The sequence below is a fragment of the Balaenoptera acutorostrata genome, chromosome 3 (genome assembly GCF_949987535.1).
Source record: "Balaenoptera acutorostrata chromosome 3, mBalAcu1.1, whole genome shotgun sequence".
Classification (NCBI taxonomy): domain Eukaryota; kingdom Metazoa; phylum Chordata; class Mammalia; order Artiodactyla; family Balaenopteridae; genus Balaenoptera; species Balaenoptera acutorostrata.
Genome location: NC_080066.1, coordinates 67,875,631 through 67,896,239, shown reverse-complemented (window position 1 = coordinate 67,896,239; position 20,609 = coordinate 67,875,631). Strand labels below are relative to the sequence as shown.

The window sequence follows — 20,609 nt, the reverse complement described above, 5'->3', positions numbered from 1 at the left end:
CTGCTGGGAAAATCCGCCGCCATCGCTGGGCGCTGGAGCCGTCAGGGTGGGCTCCCCCTGCCCCCTCACACATTTATTTGTATTTATATTTGCTGCGTGCTGGGCCAACCCAGGGCACCTCGGGGCAGGACGATGATGCAGACGTGGCCTTGGCTCGCTAGTCACTCCAGAGTCAGGCAGCCAAAGGAATTGCACTACCTGGGGGTCTGCACCCCGGCTGCACATCAGAATCACCTGGGGAGCTTTACAGAAGACCTCGGCCCACCGCCAGAGATTCCCATTGAATTGGTGGCTGATGCTGACATCTGGCCAGGGTTGAGAACCACTGGACCAGGTGTTACATTTTCCTGTTAGGGCATCTTTGCATGCAGGGACAGAGACCTTCTGAGGCTAGTAGGGGAAAACGAAGGTACCTTGTGGGGTAACAATGGTGCTTGCAAGGGAGGGTGGGCTAAACCCCCTTCATAATCTCTGTGAGTGCCCTGCCCCCAAGCCACCCCAAATAAAGCCCCCACCCAACAAAAACAGCACACTTGGGACTCCCCTGAAAAGGTGAGACCACGCCCTAACCTCCAGTCCCTGTGACTGTGACTTTATTTGAAAAAGGGGTCTTTGCAGATGTAACTAAGGATCCCGAGGTGAGATCATCCTGAATGCAATGACTGGTGTCCTTACACAAAGAGGAGAGGGCACAGTGACAGAGGAGAAGGCCACGGGAAGACGGAAGCAGAGACTGGAGTGATGCTGCCACAACCCCGGAACTCCCGCAGCCACCAGAAGCTGGAAGGGACGTGGACACACCCTCCTGTGGAAGCTTCAGAGGGAGCGTGGTTCTGCTGACGCCTACATTCGGGGCTTCCAGCCTCCCGGGCTGTGGGAGATTAAGCTTCTGTTGTTTGTGGTAATTTGTTACGGCAGCCCTAGGAAACTAATACCAGCACTGCCCACTTGTGTGAACACAGTGGCTGAAAGGAATGCTCTTCTAGAAGTTCCCATCAACCACACGCTCTCCCTGAGTGGCCATTTCTGCCTCTGTGAAAGGAGGCAAATGCTTCCAGCCCTGATGAGATGATGCCTGGGAAAGGGCCTCGTCAGCAGGGCAGCTCCGACAGTGTGCGGGAGGTGCCGTGCCAGATCCGCCACTGCTGGGTGAGTCCTGGCACCTTTCCCGGCCTCAGTTTTCTCAAAGTGGAGCTGTAAGCCCTGACCTGATGACGCCATCACAGGCGAGATAAGAGTGGGGAGGGGCTCTGATGGCTTAAGTTAGGGTTGGGTGCAAGGGACCTGAGAACGCACAAGGGACCCACCTTCTGCTATTAAGAGGGGGTGAGGGTCTCTTTGGCACTGTTCTGCCTTCAGACAGCCTTTTGAACGAAGAGGACAGTCTGGGCCCACCCAGGAGGAGCTGGCTGGCCCCCTGAGGAGTAGGCGCCTGGTTGGGAAAAGTAACTTCCTATACCTGCACCCTAAAAGCGCAGGTGCCAGGGAGGGGCAGAGGGAGAGATGGGAGACTCCAAGTCATATGGATGCGCGGGGCTAATCTCCCAAAAGGATTATATGAGTTACGTTTTATAAGGTGTCTGGGGCTTCCCTGGTGGTGCAGTGGTTAAGAATCCGCCTGCCAACGCAGGGGGACACGGGTTCGAGCCCTGGTCTGGGAAGATCCCACATGCCGCGGAGCAACTAAGCCATGCGCCACAACTACTGAGCCTGCGATCCAGAGCCCGCGAGCCACAACTACTGAGCTCACACGCCACAGCTACCGAAGCCTGCGCGCCTAGAGCCCGTGCTCCGCAACAAGAGAAGCCAACGCAGTGAGAAGCCTGGGCACTACAACGAAGAGTAGCCCCTGCTCGCCGCAACTAGAGAAAGCCTGCGCGCACCAACGAAGACCCAACGCAGCCAAAACTAATTTAAAAAAGAAAGAAAGAAAGAAAGAAACCCACTGACCATTTCCCTTTATGTTGGGAGACTCTTCATCTTCCTTCTTTCGCTTCCCAAGCCGCACACCCAGAGGCCCGCAGGGGCCTGGAGTCTGGTGGGGCACTGCATCTCTGTTCACCTTCCTGGTGTCTGTGTATGGCTGGGATGTGGGGGTACCTGTGCCGGCTGCAGCTCCTACAGGGTGGGGACGAGCCAGCTCTAGGCTTCAAACAGCTCATGCCCCATTCTGTCTCCGAAGCCCATTGCTGCCATGGGCATCAAAAGAACGCACACACCCTTTGCCTTCCCCCTTCAAAGGCCTTCATATCCCATAGCTCATCTGGTCCCCCAGTACCCTTGGGAAGGCAGAGCAAGGATTAACGAGGGACCTGTCTGAGGCCACTCTGAATTCAGCATAAGCTGGGACTGGGATCCCCGCTCCCTTGTCAAGCTCTGGTTTGCACAGGATGACTGCCTACCTGTTGGTACAGACACATCACTTTCCCTTCCAGAACTTAAGTCTGAGAGGACAAGCTAGTCTAGACTGAGGGGCACACACACACACACCCCTTTACAAGATATGTAGCCACAGGAAAACCTAATAAGCCAGAGGCTCAATAGCATGATTGAGGATCCATAAAAAAGGACCTTAGCGATCATCAGCTGCAACCCATTCACTGCAAATGGGGAAACTGAGGCTCAGAAAGGGACAGAGATTTGCTCCAAGTTACAGAGCTAAATGGAGGCTAGAGCCCAGGTCTCTGGACTCCAGGTCCAGTACTCCTGCCACTGCCTGCACACCTAGCAAACAAGGCAAGGCAGGGAGCAGAAGCTCAGACAGCCTGGGGCCACGGGTGGGATGCACCTCCACTTCAGTCTGGGAGTTTTATCCAAAGAGTGGACTTTCCTGAGTTCCTCTGGGAGGGGGAGGAGTGAGGGCAGGAAGTAGCTGCAACCTGTTCCTTCAGCACCTGGGAGTAGCCACGGAGTCTGGGTGGCGGGGGTCGGGGGGGTAATGTTTTTTCTTTGCCCTCTGTGTGCCTTTGACTCTTATCACCGTGTCCTCTGAGTGGCAGAGGTCCAGGCCCAGCACCTTCCAGACCTGGGGAAAGGGTGAGGGTGGCAAAGCACCCGCCTGCTGGGGCACTTCCGAGACAGCTGGGTGGAACTGATGACAGGGGCCCAGAACAGCCAGGAGCCTCTCCCACGGGGGAGAGTTCATGGTCGGGTGGGGCTGCGGGCGCCCAGTTGTTTTTTTCCCTGTGCTCCACCCCATGCATTCTTCCGAAGAGCAGGCTCAGCGGCCCTGCCCTCCAGGAGGCCTCGGGGCTCCCAGGTCTCTGCCCCTGAAAGTGGGGGTGGGCATGCAGGGCGTGGAAGGGGCAGGGGAGAGGGGGCCTATGGACACCCCCGACTCCACCTGGGCTCCGGGCTTGCCTCGCACCGCAGGTTGGCGAGTGAGGGGGCGACCCTCTGGAGGTCACGGAGCCCGGCGTGGCTGGCACACTGTTAGGTGCAGGCCCTACGATGGGACCTGTGCCCTGTCTTGGCTCCTCCCCCGCCCCGCCCCTCCAGGCCCCGCCCCGCGCGGGGGGGTGGGCGGGGCCCGCGGGGAAGCGCGCCGACCTCCCAGCCAGGTGCAGCGCGGGCTGTCCGGTGGCGGACGCGGCTGGGAGGAGAGTTTGCGTCTCCTCCTGCCTGTGCTGCGTCCCTGCGCCCTCTCGGCCGGATGCCCGGGACACTCAGAACCCAGGTAACCGAGGGCGGGACTCTCCCGCGGCACGCGTCCTCCCGCCTCCCTGTCCACGCGCACCCCGCCTCGGCGGCCGCCCCCCAGGCTCCCCGGAGCCCGCCGGCCGATCCCCAGGCGGCTCTTGGAAAGTTTGCGCCCGGAAGGCCGTGCACCGGACGGCGGCGAAATGCAGCCACTTTTGCCCCCGCGCCCTCCGCCCGGGAGCCGGTGCGGTGGGGTGGCCGCTGCCGGTGCACAGGGTCTCCGCTGAGATCGGTTGAAAGTTTGCTTTCTCGCTTTTCCCATCCTTCACTCTTCTGAGCGTTTGCGTCCCTCCCACGTGTCCCTCAGTTCCTTTAAAAATATGTATATATCCTTAGATGGGGACGGCAGAGTTGGCGATTTCTTAAGGGATGTTTACGTTTGTGCTTCCCGCCTCCTCCGGCCAAGATGTGCGATAGGAGACTGGGCTGAGCCAGACAGGGTGCGGGTGAGGGGGCGGCCCTCTGCCGGGCGTGGGGTGGGGGCCGGGCGCCGTCTGGGCCCTGCTGAAGTGGGTGCCCAGCCACGGGGAGTTCTGGGCTTCTGTCTTGTCTCCCGCAGGTCACAGCCCGGCGGGGCATCCTCAGCTCCCCCAGCACTCCTCGAGATGAGCACTGGGGAGAGGGTGGGCAGAGGCAGGGATCTAGAGCGACCTCTATAACCCTTGACGATTTGAACAGAATGGGCTTCCTCTTGCCTTGGCTGCGAGGAGGGCTCAGCTGTGTGTGGGAAAGGGGATGAAAGATGGTCCTAACCACGCAGAAGCAGAGAGGACAGGTGGGGGAGGTCAGGGGATCAGAGAAGAGCTAACAGCACTCACATGGACACTTCCTTGATTCCATCCACACCCCCTCCCCAGTTAACCGGTGAGGTAGTAGGTCTTATTCCATTGTCAGATGAGCGAAAAAGGAGGCTCCAAGAGGTTAAGTAACTTGCTGGAGAAAAGTGGTGGACCTGGACCACAAACCACAGTCAGATGGTTGGTTCTCCATTTTGCTGGGCCCCTGATCAGCAGGGGTTCATTTCTTCTCCCTCTCCCTTGAGTTTCTTCCCCTGAAAGGGGTAGGCCCAGAGAGTGCACCTCCAAGAAGAAATAAAATCTGGTCAGGAAGCTCCTCCAAGAGAGGGCCGGCTCCTTGCTAAGCTAGGAGGTCTGCAGGAGGCGAGGACCTGTTTTGTTCACGGCTGTAACCATAGTACTTGGCACTCGAAAGGTGTCCCACAAGAATGGAATGAATTAACCTGAAATAGCAGAGACTCTTTTCCAGCTGACGGATCTTTGCCCTTGGTGAACAGAAAGGGCATTCTGAAAAGTCAGACCAGAAAGGTGCCCAATGCCATCACTGAGGGTCCTTGAAATCCTTACCCCACTTGGTTCTTTTAAGCCAGTGAGCACATCCATAATCCCATGTGCCTTTCCAGACAGCCAGGCTTTCACCTTACCCCCAATCTACTTCTTGTCAGGCTAGGAGAAGCAGCAGGAAGTGGGTTCCATGCCCAACTTGGCCCTGCTCTAGATTGGAGGCAGAGGACCCTTGGCCCATCTATACCAAAGTCTTACCCATCTCTCCAGGAAATCTTATTTGGAAACTCTAATCTTCATTGCCTCTTCCCTGATCCTTCCATGGGGCAACCATGGATTCAGGTTGGATCTATGGATTCATGGATTCAGGGAAGAGGACCTGCTTTTCTGAGCCTCAATTGCCTCATCTGTAAAATGGAGACAATAGAATCTGCATGGCTTTACATGAGAGTGTGTGGTCCAAAGGGCTCTGCAAGCTGCAAAGCAGACTGTGAGAGATGATTTTTCTTCCCTCACGTGTTTGTTAGCCTGACCTCCCCAGGTGGGCTGTATATTCCTTCTGGGAAGTGATCACACATCTTGGTATCCCTCTGAGAGCTCTCCTCATTGTGAGCACACAGTAGGTTCACAGGAATGGAAGAGGAATTGCTAAAATTGGTGAAAAATCCACCCCCACCCCCATGTAAGGAGAGGGGACACTCTACAATACAGGGGAGGGTCTAGGAGGGACGGGAGAGGTCTGAGATCCAAGACCAGGAATGAGTGGGAAGGCAGGGCGTAGCAGACCTTCCATGGCAGTGCCCTGAAGACTTTTGAGGCTCTGCCAGGAACCTTATAACCTTGGACTCCTTAGCAGATGTGGTGTCTGCTTTGGCCTGAGGACAGACCAGGACACCCAGAGTTGGCCAGTTCTGCTCCTTGGGGGAGACCACTGAGAACATAGCTGGGATTCAAGCCCGTGCACATCCCCACTCCCATCGCCCTGCCCACACACACACCACCGTTTCCTCCCCAGGGGTTTGTGCATGTAGGGCCCACCCAGCTTCCTACTGCCTGTTCCTGGCTCTTAACAAGAACCCAGTGGAGTAAGAGCTTTAGACACAGAATATCTCAGCTGGAATAAGCCTTAGAGGTCATATCTCTACACCCCTTCCCTGCTTTACTTTCCATAGCACATATCACCATCTGACATCCTGTATATTAAGAATATTGAAGAATCTTGTTTCTTGGCTGTCTTCCCTGTTAGAGTTATCAGCTCCATGAGGGCAGGGCTTTCGGTCTGTTTTATTCTGCTCTATTCCCAGGAGTCAGAGCAGTGCCTGGTGTGCAGTGGGTGCTTAGTTAATATGCGTTGAGTAAATGAATACATCCAGGCCATGCTTCCTCATTGTACAGTTGGGGAGACTGAGGCCCAGAGATAGGAGTGACCTCTTGAAGACAGAGCTGGAGCTTTTCTTGATCGGACTCGAGTTAATTCTAAGCTGGGCCTCTGTCCCCTGCACCAGGTTGCTAGGAGTGCTTAGGAGCGGCCTTGGAAAGAACCTTCAGACCAGCTGCCTCCAGTTACTCAGAGGGGCAGCTCCTAGCTGAACAGATCACCATCCACATAGAGTGATTTGAGAGAGCAAAGGGGGGAGTGCTCCTGGTTAGACCCCCATCCCGAAAAGAAACCTCCTAATGCTGCTTTCCAAAGATGGGTGGTGCCTCTATTAGTGGTGAAAACAGTGCCCGCTCCAGGCAGCCTTTTCAAATTCCCCCGGGGCACTGGATGACCCAGGCGGACAAGCCAAGTCCCTGGCAGCCCTGGGGAAAGAGGTGGAGCTTCAGATCTGCTGGGCCAAGGATAACAAACCAGTCTGAGAAGACGCAACCAGATGTGTGGGCCAGGAAGAGCGAGGATATTAATTCTGCCCAAGGCGCGGGAGAAAGTGGGGGGCTCTGAGGCCTCACTTAGGAACCTGATGAGTGGTTTTCTGGAGCCCCCAAGAGCTTGAACTTCTGAGGCACTGTGTCAGGACAAGCAGGATGGAGAAGCTTGGGTGTGTGTATGGGCGGGGGGATAGGGTAGAAGCTGGAACTATCTATGGGATAGAAAATATGGGAGACACATCCACAAACACCAAGCAACTTCAGTCTCCCTCCCCACCCCATCATTCTGCTGGCCACTGTTGTTTCTGTAAAGGACTTTTGTCTGTGTTCTAAGGGAAAACTCTAGGCCGTGTGGAATTGATTGGAGGAAAAGATACCTATGGCAAGAAGACCTCCCAAAGAGGCTATTGCAGGAACAAAGACAGGAGATGGGGTCCCTGGAGGTGTCTTTCCTCCTCACACTCACTGGGAATGTAGACCCTTCCTTCTTTCCTAACTGCTTGGAGGAGCAGGGTTACATTTTTTTAAAAAATTTATGTATGTATGTATGTATGTACATATGTATGGCTGCGTTGGGTCTTTGTTGCTGCGCGCGGGCTTTCTCTAGTTTTGGCGAGTGGGGGCTACTCTTTGCTGCCGTGCGCAGGCTTCTCATCGCGGTGGCTTGTCTTTGTTGTGGAGCACGGGCTCTAGAGCGCAGGCTCAGTAGTTGTGGCGCACGGGATTAGTTGCTCCGCGGCATGTGGGATCTTCCTGGACCAGGGCTCGAACCCATGTCCCCTGCGTTGGCATGCGGATTCTTAACCACTGCACCACCAGGGAAGTCCCCTGAGTTACATTTTTAATAATAGTAATAAGCATGCAATAAGTGCTAGTTGGATGCCAGGCACTGTTCTAAGCACTTTACTTGTACTAGGTAGTCCTTACAACAGCCATGAGGTTGAAACCATATCATCTCCATTTTACAGATGAGGAAGCTGAGCCTCAGAAAGGTGGCATAACTTTGCCCAAGATGACACTTGCAGGGAGAGGGGCACCAGAATTAGTCTGGCTCCAGACCCTGCAGCCTTAGCCTCCGTGCTATGCTGCCTCAGTCAGCCAAGTAGGCCACACAGACAGGGCAAAGAGCCTGGAGGCCAGGGTGGTCGGCACACACGTGGAGACAGGGGAAGCAGCTCCTGTGCAGTCCCCCACATTAGATCCATAGGGAACTTTGGCGTTTTCCCTCCTATTGACCCCCAAATCTTCTCCCATTGGCATTGTGGTTTGCCACATTAAGAGCTGAAATTGATGTTGGGAGAGAGACTCCAGAAGTTGGGCTTTGAAGGATGTGTAGGAGTTTACCAGCGTGTTGGGAAAACTGGGGAGGAAGGGAGGCAGGGCAGGTGGAGGGAACAATGATAATGCTTTGCCTGAAGATATGAGTCCATAATAGTGACTTGTCCTGGGCTTACCTGGTGGCACAGTGGTTAAGAATCCACCTGCCAATGCAGGGGACACGGGTTCGATCCCTGGTCCAGGAAGATCCCACATGCCGCGGAGCAACCCAGCCCATGCGCCACCACTACTGAGCCTGAGCTCTAGAGCCTGTGAGCCACAACTACTGAGCCTGCGTGCCACATCTATTGAAGCCTGCGTGCCTAGAGCCCGTGCTCTGAAACAAGAGAAGCCACCGCAATGAGAAGCCCGTACACCACAACAAGGAGTGGCCCCCGCTCGCCACAACTAGAGAAAGCCGGCACACAGCAATGAAGACCCAACACAGCCAAAAAAAAAAAAAGAAAAAAAGTGACTCGTCCTGTGTCTGAGGCCACTGTAGCTCCCCTCCCCCGATTCTTGTCCCCCAACCACTCCCTACGGGCTCCCTTCCTGTGAAGAGGGGAGACCCTGACATGAGACATAGATTATGCATTCCTGTCCCTTGCCTTCTCTTTATTACCACCATCACTACAAGTCTGGTGGCTTTCAGCAACAGTAGATGGAAAAGTACGCCTGTTGTGACATGACGTGAATCAGTCCTTCATAAATAATGGGGTTGCATTGTCAGTGCTAATGCCTGGACCTGTGCCCTAGTGTGTGGTCCACGGTGGGAGACATAGTGTTGGCTCCTGAGGGAAAAGGACAAGGGTGACTCTAGGTGTTATTCTGAAATTGTGCAGGATGGCAGCGAGGAGCCAACAGGTGTGAGAGATACAATCATTTTTGGCAGCTAGGGAAGAAGACAGCGTTCCCCCAAAGCAGTGATCCCAGGTGTGATTTCTGCCCATGCCCTGTCCTCTAACCCAGGGTTTATCTTACAGAGTTGTCCTTTCTTCCGTCCTTGACACCAGACTAGGACCACCCCCAGAGAGCTCCGTGGGGAACTTGCGTGATGAATTTTGCCTAAGCCTCAAATGGGCATCTTGCCTGGACACACTGTAGCCCCTTAAGATATTCTTCCTCTTTGATTATGTGGGAGCCCTGTGGTCAGGATGACCTTGGTGGGATGCATTTGGAGCCGGCCAGAGGCACAGAGCCCAGCCATCACGGGTGTCTAGATCCCAGGGGCCTGAATTCGGCTACTCAGCCAGCTTGCCACCGGTCTTTGAGTCGGTCACTGGAGTCTGGGGAGCTGAAGGCCTGGTGTGGCAGGTGGGGGGCCCTGGATTCTAATTTTTTTTTTTTAATGTACTTTTTTTGTTGTTGTTGGTGCTGCGTGGCATTCGAGATCTTAGTTCCCCTACCAGGGATTGAACCCCGGCCCCCTGCAGCAGAAGCTCGGAGTCTTCACCACTGGACCGCCAGGGAAGTCCCCCTGGATTCTAATTCTGACACGATCTAACTCACAGTATGACTTTGGCCCTGTCCCTTCCTGGGCCTCAGTTTTCTCATCTGTAGAAGAGACAGCTTGGCTGAGATCAGGGACTGTTGACCTTTTGGACCAGATACTACTTTGCTGCAGGGCTGTCCTGTGTTTTGTAGGATGTTCGGCAGCAGCCCTGGCCTCTACCCACTAGATGCCAGTAACACCACCTCTCACTTCTCTCCTGGCAAACAGCAATGTCTCCAGACATTGCCAAACGACCACGGTGGGCAGAATCGTCTCTGGTTGAGAACCACGGGGTTAGATGGTCTCTGAAGACCCTCCCAGTGATTACCCTCAGGACCAGGAAGACACTTTTCTCTTTCAGCCCCTGTTTTGGAGATGTTGACTGTGTGAGAACAAGGAGCCTGTGCATGGGGTCTCCAAGGGCTTACAGGGTAGGATGTGAGCTATGAGAACAGGAAAGGCTCTGGGCCCAGTGGGCCTCTTGCTGAGAGCCAAGGCCAAGGTCTCTTTGCCTCCCAGGCCTTGGGTTACATAAGAAGGTAGGGGGCGGGGGAAGCAGGCCTGTGGTTGGCCCAGGCACTGAGGTCAGCAGCCTTCCAGCCAGTGACTAATCATCTCTACATGCCCTAAGGACTTAGCTCCTCCATGGTTCCCTCTCCCACCGCCCTGGGAGGGGACACAGGAAGTGAATCGGCCCACCCGCAGTGCAGAGGAAGGGGAAAGTGGAGCACAGCAGTGTTAGACCCAAGGGCCACACACCCTTACCCCAACCCACCCCTGGTTTTATTTTGTTTATTCCTCCCAAGTTAGTTGTTTATTAACCGCCCATGGAAGCCCCTTCTGACCTTGTTGCTTAATGGAAGGGTGAAGATTTATCTTCTCCAGGAATGGGAGGAGTTTTCAATGAATCTTGGAAGTAAATCACTGTTCTGAGGACAACAGGCTCAGAAATTTGGGGTAGTGTTAACCCAAAATGATCGGTTTGGGTTATTCATTCTTATAGTTCTCATTGAAGGAAGAGAGACTGCTCTAGATGGCAGGTTAGATGCTGAGGAAGGAGCAGGGAGTCAGACAAGCCCCCTGCCTCAGAACCCTGCTGTCTGGGAGGACAGAGGTCAGTCTGTAATTGCAGTGCCCAGAGGAGGGTCTGGTCAGCTCCACCCAGGGTGTGAGGTAGGGAATTGGGGATGGCAGGGGGAGGGGGCATGCATGGGGTTTTTTGGGGAGGTAATGGTAGCGTGCAGAGGGTTTCAACGAGGAGAGTTGGGTTTGGGTTTTGGTTTTTGCCTTTTTTTATTGTGGGAAAATATACATAACATACAATTTACCGTTGTAATCATTTCAAAGTATACAGTTCAGTGCCATTAAGGACATTCACATTGTTGTACAACCATCACCACCACCCAGCTCTGGAATTCTTTGCACTTTACAAAATCAAAACTCCGTACCCGTTAACTCCCCTTTCCCTCCTCCCCTCAGCCTGGTAACCACCATGCTTCTTTCTGTCTCTGTGAATTTGACTATTCTGGGTACCTCACCTAAGCAGAGTCTTACAACATGTGAGTTTTTGTGTCTGGCTTCTTTCACTTAACATCATGTTTAAAGGTTTATCAGTGTTGTGGTATACATCAGAATTTCCTTCCTTTTGATGGCTGAATAATATTCCAGTGTGTGGATATCCCACATTTTGTTTATCTATCCATCTGTCGATGGACACGGGTTGCTTCCACCTTTTGGCTGTTGTCAGTAGTGCTGCTATGAACATGGGTGTACAAATATCTGTTTGGGTCCCTGCTTTCAGTTCTTTGGGGTGTATTCCCAGAAGTGGAATTGCTGGATCATATGGAAATTCTGTTTCATTTTTTGAGGAACCACCATACCGTTGAGGAATAGGTGTTGGAACTAGATCTTAAGGATGAACATGAGCTCTCCAGGCCTCTAAGTAGAGGAGGAGGGAGGAAAGAGGGAGGGGGAGGGCGGGAGGGCAGGAGACAAGTGGCACGGTGGTGTTTGTGCTTGGGGCTGGAGACGGGGCCCTGGACGGGTAGGGTGTGAAGGGTCTTGGATCAGGCGAGGAACTTGGGCTCCACGCTGTAGGCAGTGAGAAGCACTGAAGGGGGTTTTAATCAGGAAGTGTTACAGGCCTATTATCATCTTAGATAGACAGAGCTGGGAGTGATGTCACAGATGGTCTGGGAGGGAAAGAGGCTTAAGGCAAGAACCAAGTGGGAGAAAACTGGGTAACACCGGAGCCTCGTGGTTGGGGCGGGTGGAGGGAGCAGGTCTGGGGGGTGGGTGCGCTGCACAGGGTGCCCAGGTTTGTGCTTCGGCGCTGGGTGAGTGGTGGTGAGGCTGCCGATAAGCTTATAGGAGGAGCAGCCGGTTTGACAAGATGATGAAGGCATCTCCATTGGCTTGAAGGGGCCATGGAGCCACCTGGGTAGAGACAGGATTTGAGGGCTGTGCAAAGCTGGGCAGAGCTAGGTGCCATGGAATAGGGGGAGAAGCTGGTCCAGGGCAGGGAAAGGACCGCCATCGGATGGCACGGAGGACCCAGCAGAGTTGGAGGCCAGGACACAGGGAGACCTCTGCTCAGTACCGCTCAGTCCCTGCCCTGCGTATTTCATATCGATCCGCACATTTTCACTGCCAAGCTCAAGGCTCTGAGCTTGAGGCTGGGCACGAGAGGTGGCGATAGAGAGATAAACCCAAGCCAGTGACTTCAATTCATTTATTCATCCCATAAAGCTTAGAAAATGGAACTTGGCCAATACCTTTGCACAGTTAAATATTGACACAATTGGGATAGGTGCTATGCAGGAGAAATGGAGGAGGTTATGAAAGTGTGTCAGGGGACATGCTTAATCTAGGGCAGGGTTTCTCACATCGGCACTCTTGACGTTCTGGATCAGGTAATTCTTTGTCGTGGGGTCTGTCCTGTGTGTTGCAGGATGTTTAGTAGCTTCCCTGGCCTCCACCCACGCGATGCTAGTAAGTAACCACACACACCCCATCCCCAGTTGTGATCAACAAAAATGTCTCTAGACATCATTGCCAAATGTCCCCTGGGAGGCAGAGTCACCCTCAGTTGAGAGCCATTTGCCTAGGGGCCAGGAGAGACCTCTTGAGAAAATGATGGTAATCTGAGTTCTAGAAGTTAGATAAGAATCAAGATAAAGCAGGGGTGGGGAGTGGAGGGGAATATTCGGGGCACAGGTAACTGTGTGCAGAGGTCCTGAGGTGGGAAAGAGTGAGGAGGCTGGGGGAGCCGATGAGGAAGACTTCCGTTAGGTGGGCAGTGGTGGGGGCAGGGAAAAGCAGATGGATTCAGAGATACTCAGGAGGGAACACAGGCAAGGGAGCCTCCTGGGTGTGGAGGATGAAAGTGGCTGGAAGCTGGCAAGTTACATTTTGGGCCTGTTGGGTGAGCGATACCTGGGAGTCATCCAGGTGGGGCCCTGTGCTCAAAAGAGCGGTCCGGCTGGAGATGCACAGTTGGGAGTGACATGTGTGTAAATGATGAGCTTAGCCTTGGGTAGACCAGATGGCCCAGGGGGAGTGTGTGGACCAAGAAGAGAAGAGCAGAGAGGAGGGCCTAGAAGTGAGCTCCAGGGGTGCCAGCATTCAGAGACGGAGCGTTGGGAGGTGTCCCAGAGAGGGAGCAGGGAACCCGGGGAGCCTGGTGCTGGAGGAGCCCGAGGATGCTGAAGGATGGGGGCCTAGCCTGCGGTGAAGTCTCTGGAGGCTTCAGGTAAGATGAGAACTGGGAAGTGGCCCCTGGATTTAGAGTCCGGTGGCTGCCACGGGGGAGGTCAGCCTGGGATCGCTGAGGAAGGGGCAGGAGGGGAGGGAGGGGGCTGGTAGATAGCTTTTCCAAACCAGTGTCAGCAGAAGGTGAGGAGAGAGCATGGAAATCAGAAGGGAAGTGCGTTAGGGAGGGTTTTGTTTTATTTGTTTAATCTTGCTTGTTTTGCCCCCATCCTCCCTTTTTTTTTTCTTAGAAAATAAAAGTACATGGTTCAGAATTCAAAAATTGTGAAGATTTCGCTGTGAAAAAGTCTCCACCCCCATCTCCCTTGGCCTCCCAGTGCCCTCCCCTCCTCAGAGGCAGCTTTACCAGTTTCTTAACATATTCTTCCAGAGATATTTCATGCACAGATCAGTAAATGCATATGTGGTCTTTCCCTCCACATGGTAGCAACACTCTATGCGTTCTTCTACCCCTGATTTGGTCTTTTTCCACTTAGTTCTCTTGAGAAGCTTCCAGGTCAGTACATGGAGAGCTTCTTCATTCTCCTTTACAGCTATATAATGTTCCATGATATGGATGGCACGTAATTTATTTAACAAATCTCCTGTTTGGGGACATCACAGTGTCTCACTGAATCTCCTTGTGCTTCAGTCATTTTGCAGTGTTGGTGGGTGCATGTGGGGAAACGTCTCAGAAATGAAATTGGTGAGTCGGATGGTTTGTATTTTGAAAGATATCAGCAAGTTGCTCTCCATAGAATTTATAAGAATGTACACTGCTACCAGTAGTGTGCAAGGACGCTCATTTTTCTATACCCTCCGAAATAGAGTGTTACCAACTTACTGATGTTTGCCAATCTGGAAGACTGTTTGTTTGTTTGTTTGTTTATTTATTTATTTATGGCTGTGTTGGGTCTCCATTGCTGCGCGCAGGCTTTCTTAGTTGCGGCGAGCGGGGGCTACTCTTTGTTGTGGTGCGTGGGCTTCTCATTGCGGTGGCTTCTCTTGTTGCGGATCATGGGCTCTAGGCGCACAGGTTTCAGTAGTTGTGGCACGTGGGCCCTAGAGCGCAGGCTCAGTAGTTGCGGCCCACAGACTTAGTTGCTCCGCGGCATGTGGGATCTTCCCCGACCAGGAATCAAACTCGTGTCCCCTGCATCGGCAGGCGGATTCTTAACCACTGCGCCATCCAGGGAGGTCCCAAAGATAGTTTCTTGATGTAGTTTTAATTTGCATTTTTCTTGCTCTGAGTAAGGTTGAGCATATTTTCATAGATATAAGAGCCATGTGTATTTCCATTTCTATGAACTGTCTATTCATATGTTTTGCCCATTTTCTATGAGGTTGTTGGCCCTTTTCTCATTGAATTAGAGGTGATCTTTGTGTATTAGGGGAAACTAGTCTTTTGTTGGGAATGTAAATTACAAGCATTTTTCCCCCCCAGTTAATCAAGGAAGTTTTTTGTTTTGTTTTTTTTTGCTGTTGCTGCTATGTTTTCAGAATTATGAACGCTGATGGGAGAGATTTGCCGGGGTGTGGGGGTCCCTGGCTCAGGGGTCCCTGAGGAAGCGTTGGAGTGGGTTCCAGATTGAGAGCAGGATGGGAAACACCTCTGCTGTGTAACAGGCAGAAGGGCAGGTGGGAGGACGGTGCCGGTGCCAGGGGGTTGGTGGCAGCGAGTTTCGAGAGCAAGGGCAGATAGCTGGGTTCGTCCAGGCATGGGATTGTGTTAACAAGTTATCAGAAAGTTAGAGGGCAGGAGAACTTCTGTATTAGCGAGAGAGTGATCGGATTCATGAACGCTGACACCAGAGCAAGAGGAGGGGAAGTGAGTGGATGGGTGTCCTGTGTTTTCTTAGATAGTGTGCTTGTCTGTTTGGCACGCAGTAATCACCAGACCAGGCTAACGGCCAATGTGGTGACATTTCCCCTGCGATCAGACCCCATACTCTGAAGCCCCTGCTTATCTCACTCTGTCACAAGCCAATATTTCCCCTGCCCTAAACCAGTCCAGTGCCAGGTACCAGACAACTAGGGACAGCCCCGATGCCGTACAGGCCACTGGAACTGTTCAGACCAGCCAATCCCAAGCTGCTTTGCCATGCCTTTCCCATTGGAAACCCCAACAGAGGCTCTGGCCTTAGGCCTTCCCCTTGCTCCTGCTTCTGCCTCTTGACCAAAGCCTAGTGCTTCCCTTGTGGTCCTGTGTGCTGTGCTGTGTCCCCTTCTCTCGGGAAATGTAAGTAATGCGTTCTTCTTTCAACGTCATTAGCCTCACCTTGTGCCATTCAGACACCTCCGTAAATTAAAATCCTATGGGTACAGTTAAGACAAGAGGGACCCTTGGACAGGACAGAGTGTGAGGGTGAGTAAACTGCAGGTCCCAGTGGGGCTCCAGAGCTGTCACCGTGTGAGTGGTTAAATAAGCAGGCTCTCAGGGTGGACTTCCTGGAGGAGGTGGCTGGAGATGAGGAGAGGCCTCGTGGTGGGAAGGGCAGGAGCACAGACTGGGAGGCACAGGAAACTGTGTGTGGGGGGCCAGGGGGGCGGGGGGCTGGGGTGATCAGAACTGGGAGGCTGGAGGAAAATATGCAAAGAGGAGATGCATCTGACTGTGTACGGGGAAGGAGGGAGCCGTGGGGTCAAAGATGCAGGCTGGGTCCTGTGGATGCTTCTTGAAGACAGTTTTTAAATTCCCAGTGTTAACTCCCTTTGTGAGTTCAGGGTGGGGCTGTGGAGCTGCAGATGGTGAAGGACCTGGAAATGACATGGGTCTAACCCAGCTCTGGCTTTTTGATGTCACGTTAACGAAACCCTATCCCTGGATGAACTCAGCTATCTGCCTTCACCCCTGCAGCTTGCCCCCTCCCACCCCTGTCTTCCTGTGCCACCGCAGAGGTGTTCCCCTCCTGTCTCTAGTATCCCCACCATTTGGTGCTTTCTGCCTCCCCCATGAAAGCTCCCTCCTCCCTCCGGGAGCCTCCCTCCTCCAGGATCGGATGCTCATCCCTGGCAGCTGGTTCTTCTAGTGGCATTGGATTTGAGAGAAGAATTCTTGAAGATCAAAACATGGAGAATAGAGCAGTAATGGTAGAACGGCCGGTATTGGAGCTGGGGGCCCTGGTCCACACTGCCTCAAATCACACAGAATCTGTGTGTGTGTGTGTGTGTGTGTGTGTGTGTGTGTGTGTGTGTGCGCGTGTGCGTGCTGGGGGAGGATTTGCCTATTCTAGTAATGCTGGTCTACCTCCCAGTCTTGTGTGCTCTAAGTCAGTAAATCCACTGGAAATTCACAAACACATGCACACTTGGCAATCACTCACGCTACCTTGTGATTTTTCTTTTATTGTTGCCTCCGGAGTTATTTACCTTTTTGAGAGTGGAATTTGTGGGGAAATAGCCTCACATTCAGCTAGTGTTTACCTAGTTCCCCTGAACTCTGAACTGGGCTGGGCGTTGTGGGTCTTGCAAGTTTGTTGTGTTTGTTCTGCTTCCCCGGCAAAGGCACGGTGTCCCCTTCTCCAATATGCTCTATCGCCCCAGATACCAGTGCAGAGAATGAAGGGAAACCAGCTGGGCTGTGGTTGGCAGAGATGACTTCTAGAAGGAGGAAGAGCTCAAGCAGACAGTGGGTCTCCTCGAAGGCGAAGGAGGCAGCAGGAGCCCGGTGAGGCCAGGTGAGGCCAGGTGTCCCCGGGGAGGTTGAGCATCAGGCCCCCTGGGGTGCAGGAGGACGGGTGATGGCTGCCCTGGGGGCAACAGGTGAGCCCCTGGGAAGGGATGGGGCAGGAGACGGGACAGGAGACGGGACTGGGGGGGGGAGGAGGAGAGCCCCTTTGCGCTCTGTCAGCAGTGTCGCAGCCTCTCTGCCGGGAGGGGAGCCCTGGGGGGCTGCGTGCAGGCTGGATGCACTGTGACCTTGCACTTCTCGGAGGGACGGTGAGGCTTTGAAAATGCTTCCAGCTGGGCGGTTGTTGTCCCCTCAAGCATCCTTCAGTGGCCCTCAGGGCAGGAAACAAGTGTTTTCCCAGATCAGGACCCAGTAATGCTTCTCGCTGGGGTCCTTTCTTTTGATGGGTGGAACTGGGGAGCAGCAGCTTTGAGAGGGTGCCAATAGTGGGGGAGGGGGGGTGTCCGTTTCTGAAATATGGGACGTCAGTGGTTTATTTCTTAGATGCTTTTGATACACATCCTCTCTAGAACCTGACCGATGCTTTAAGAAAAGTTGTGATTTAAAAAAGCAATTGTTTGAAGGATGACGAAACATCTGGCTTAAGCATGAGGTGGGGCGGGGCGGGGGGTGGGATTCGGGAAGAAGGGAAAGTGGCTGTTGCCCTCCTCCCTTCCCACTCTTGGTCTGGTTTGGTTTAATCTTCACCGTCCTCCCAGGGACAGTTCCTCTGAGTCCAGCGGGTGCCCAGCTGCTAGAATGTTGCTTCTAGGTTGTCCCTTAGCAAGGCTGGGGGCTTCTGGACTTACCCTAGGACCACCTCGCTGGGTGACCCTGAGCAGGCCGCCTAACATCTCTGGGCCCCGGTTTAACACCTGGCTTCTCTTCTGGAAGTATCAGTTTTGACCTTTAGGTACCTTGTAGGCTCTTTCTAATGATCAAGTCTTTGCTTACCACCCTTCAGATTTCCATCAGGGCCTGAAAGAACATAAGGGGAGTCTGAGGAAGTGAAGTCCAGTGGTCAGGCTCTCACGGGCAGCGGGCCAGGGAGGGAGGAGAAGGGAAAGGGAGGCAGCCTCTGCCCGGGCCTCCACCCCACCGACCTGGGTGTGCTGTGAATACCCCTCCTTGTTCGAAGGCCTCAGATTTGACTTTCAAAGGGAAGACGCCTGTCCTGATAAAGTGGGCCTTGTTCCATGCAAGTCAGCTTTGTTTGGGCTCCCGGGCTCAGTTCATGTATCCCGCCGGTGTGAGGAGGACAGAGTCTGGGCAGGGTCTCTGTGGGGCTAGGTGATCCCTGCTTTGGGAGAGCCAAAGGGTTTCACACACTTGGTGGTGCCCAGCCGTGCCTTCGCGCTGTTCCCCTAGCGCTTCCTGGTACTGGCAGGTATCACCACCTCCGCTTTCTCACACTGGGATGTGGAAACTGAGGCCCAGAAGGTCACGCAGCTCATGCGGGGTCACCTGGGCCACCCAGGGCAGCTCAGTCAGACTTGACCAGGTCTTCTGACTCCTTGTCCAGTACTCTCTTCTCACAAACTGTTTATGATGGACACTACACAGCTGGGTTCTCTGCCCCTTCGTTTCACCCCTCATGCTCGGATTTATCCCCCTGAAGTGCCAGCTGCCACTAGTTAGCGTGGAAATGAATTCACTTTGTGCAGGAAGGAAGATCAGGGACTCGGCATGAAAAGTAAGAGGGAGAAAAAATTCCTCCGATAATTTCCGCTACTCCCCATGACACCTCTCCTCTCCCCAGAGTATCAGCATGTTCCTCAGGCCCTTCCTTAAAGGCCCAAAGAAATGAATCTCTAATGGTAAAATTTCTAGCCTCATAGTATGGAGGTAGCCCTTGACTCAAACTGCAGAGGTGACCATTTTGCCACCTCCTTGTGTAGATGCCAGTGCAGTCTGACATTCCTGGGCCAAGAAATAAAGGGACCTATCTCCAGGCGTGTTTCCACCTTGATGGTACTTCCTGCTTCCCAGGGCTCTGTGGGACACTGTGGGGACGTGATTGGGAGAGGTGTTTTAATCATGGAAATGATTTTTTCCTTTCTCACTTTTCGTACAGAGGCCCAGCTTTCCATGCCTGGGCAGAGTGAATCACTGCCCACAGAAACCAGTGACAGGTGGGGCTTTGAGGGTCAGGAAGGGATGGCCAGGGACGGCTGCAGCCAGAGTCCGCACCCACTGTCGCCTGCTTGCTGATCCCATGCTGCTGCCTCTGGTGGGCCCTCTCGGGTTCTGGGCCGGCCTCCAGGCAGGGGTGCAAGGCCAGCCTGAAGCCTCAGAGGTGGTCTGGCAGCAGAGGCTCCGGCAGGGCAGGGTTAACTGTTTACAACTTCCCGAGCTCTGGCTGCTCCTTCTTGGGGGCTGATTTGAAGGCACCTATTATTCCCATTCTTCATGGGGTTTTGAATAATGCATTTTTCCTCAGCCCTTAAAAAAAAAGCCTGTGCTTAATAATACTAGAGTAATGACCTTGTGTCACACTTCAGCCACTGGGGCTCTTAATCCACCGTTGCCTTCAAATATTGTGAAATGTGTTGCCTCTGACGTTGGTTAGCAGGAAAAATACCGTGGCAGCGAGGAGGAAGGAGGATCTGTTTTGCGGTCTACCTTGTAGCCTGCGGCAGCCCAGCAGAAGAACATCCTCTGTCATAACAATGTCGTACGGGCAGGTGACTTTCTGCACGCCTGCAGTGCACCAGGGCCTTACACATGGGCTCTTGTTAATGCTCGAGACAGACCAATGGTGTAGTCACTCTGGGGATTATAAAAGCACCCACCCGGAGGCAGATTGTGAAAATTCAGTGGGGTGTAAAATGCCCATAAGGGTCTTGGAATAGACCAAGTGCTCAGAAAGAGGGATTTCAAATCAATGCCATCATCGCCATTTACAGAGGAGGAAAGTGAGGCCTAGAGAGACCTCAGGACTCAAAGCCAGGTCCACCTGACTCCAGGGCCCAGACTCACTCATCACCGATGGGAATAATTGTATGTTACAGAGCTGCCCCTGCACCGCCCACCCCACTGTCTGAACTCCTCATTGGCTATGGGGCCACTTGTAAAGTCATGTGGGCCCTGTGTCCTTCCCCTTCCCCCTCTGGGCCCCATGTCCTTCTCTGACCCCCAATGTCCTCTAGTCTCCGCTGAAGGTCTGGGCACATGCCAGTCCCCTGCCCGGTCCATGTGACCTCCTTCCTCCTGCCAGTTCACACCTCCCTGGCTCCTTGGCTGCCCCAGACCATTTCCCCCTTGCTTGTGGGGTGTGTTCTTTGGGTAATAATTACATGAAATGGCTCACTTGCCAGTTAGATCAGTAAATAATTCCCCCCAGTCCTAGTGGGTGAAGCTCAGAGTTAATGATTGCCAGGAAAGCTTCTCAGGATGCAAATCATCTGAGGAGGTCACGCTGAGCTTGATGGCTGGGAGGAGGGGTGCACCCAGGGGCTCCTGTGCCCCCCCTCCCTGCCCCCTGCCGTCCTCCCATCTCTCGTGTCTGAAT

At 53.6% G+C, this 20,609-nt stretch overlaps 1 protein-coding gene across 5 annotated transcripts in view; it reads left to right on the top strand.

The window, feature by feature from the left end:
- Nucleotides 1-3,540: 3,540 nt before the first annotated feature.
- Nucleotides 3,541-20,609, top strand: part of PAQR5 (progestin and adipoQ receptor family member 5) — an 88,149-nt gene continuing 71,080 nt past the window's right edge. The window contains exons 1-2 of one of the 5 annotated variants that reach the window (XM_057544217.1): nucleotides 3,556-3,676; nucleotides 16,972-17,105. The gene's annotated coding sequence lies outside the window, so the exon portion shown is untranslated. Of the gene's footprint in view, nucleotides 3,677-16,878; nucleotides 17,106-20,609 lie in introns of those variants that run through there. The other 4 variants (XM_057544218.1, XM_007197798.3, XM_057544219.1 and 1 more) reach the window with 4 other exon arrangements.